Consider the following 1823-nt stretch of genomic DNA (forward strand, 5'->3'; position numbering starts at 1 on the left):
CACACACACACACACACACACACACACACACACACACACACACACACACGGACCCACCCTCACCGCCCTACACGCACACCCATCTGTCCTTTCCTCCTGTTTCTTTTCAAAGAATACTCTGATAAAATGCATTAAGTATGCTCTGAAAAAATGCACAATTAGGCATGTTATGAATGAACCTTAATTGCCACATTAATTTGCCAATGGGGATCAATAAAGTACCTTGTGATCGTAAACATTGGTGCATGCGTGTCTGTGTCTGTGTGTCATGTGGTAACACTGGAGAGAGAGAGGGTGGAGTGAAAAAATGGTGTTGCCATATAGATGTTAGAGAGATGGTGAAGATAAAATGTGCTGACTGGTGATAAGGAGAACTTACGTTTTTTTCTCTTCCCTCCACCAGCCTGATATTACGATAAGGCGAACTGTTCTGCAATCATATTATAGAGACTACTTTTAGAATGTAATATTCTAAAAATTCTAGATTCCAGAAAAGGAATCTAGAATTGGTCGGCAACTTGGTGAGGCTGACTACGCTGTACTGTACAGGGCCTCGCCAGCTTGTGGTCAACTGCTCCCATCCAGAGGCACATCTAGAGGGCTACAATGTCCAATGTCATAATGCAAATCGAGACACAGTTTTTACAATGGAAAATGTTACTGTGGGCCAGAGTGGAGACTACAGGTATGAGGGCTGGAGAGGAGGAAACATCAGAACTAACGGCAGCTTTCACCTCACTGTCTGTGAAGAAAAAAATGAGGAGGAATCCATTTCAGAATATGCAGATAGCTGTGTACTGTGTAGGTCTGACTCTGCTCTAGGGAATGGGACCAGTATACAGGTGTATCAGGATCGTGGGAATCCCACTTTAGTCCTGGACACCAACTTGTCACTGGAGCCACTCCAGGAGGATCTGAGGGGCCGACTGCAGGTGGATCTCAACGCCTCTCTGGTCAGGTACTCAGAGTTAAATGAAAATGAATGGTATGACTTTTATTGCACTGGTGCACTGGATACGAAAATGAGAAGCTGACTCTGCCGTGTGTGTTCAGAGGGGAGATGCCTGGCCAAGTGAACTGGTCCACTCCCACTGGGGATGTCAGTCTCAGCAACAATCAGACCCTGCAACAGGAAGTGATGTATATGCTGAACGGCAGCCAGACTGGAGACTACTCCCTCATCATTCCCTCTATGTCACAGCAACACGCTGGGGAATATACATGTGAAGGACGTAACAGAAGGAGACATTTTTGGATTTTTCATTGCTCAAAAGACTTACCCTTACATGTGATGTTTTCTCACAGTGATAGTGTCCGATTGGATGTTACCTGTACTGCAAACAGTCTAGCTGATGTGCTCAATTTTGGCTTTTTGGAGCCTGATTCCCAATGGTTCCGTCAGAAACTTCAACAACCACAGTTTTTAATTGTAGATTCATGGGATGAGCCTGTGGTCATGCCTGAGGATCTGAAGGGCAGAGCGACTGTGGACAGATTTAATTACTCTCTGTTCATCTCCAACCTCACAGCAGAGGACAGTGGGGTGTACATGTGGAGACAGAGAGATCTTGCATATCTTACAGCCATTGGAAGTACAGCTTGCATAGAGAGGGAAATCCACCTTGTGTACAGGGATCCGTTTGGTGTGGACTCTCACTTCTACAGGGTGTACGGGTCACTGCTGGGCTGTGTGCTGCTGGGGCTGGTGGCTGCTGTGATCTGGCTCAAACTGAGGAGGGCAGGAGGAGCGGTAACCCCTGGTGGTCAGGAGATAGAAATGCAGGACATTGGAGATGAAGATGTCTACGATGACGTGGGGGAGG

The sequence above is a fragment of the Engraulis encrasicolus genome, chromosome 13, assembly GCF_034702125.1.
Source record: "Engraulis encrasicolus isolate BLACKSEA-1 chromosome 13, IST_EnEncr_1.0, whole genome shotgun sequence".
NCBI lineage: Eukaryota > Metazoa > Chordata > Actinopteri > Clupeiformes > Engraulidae > Engraulis > Engraulis encrasicolus.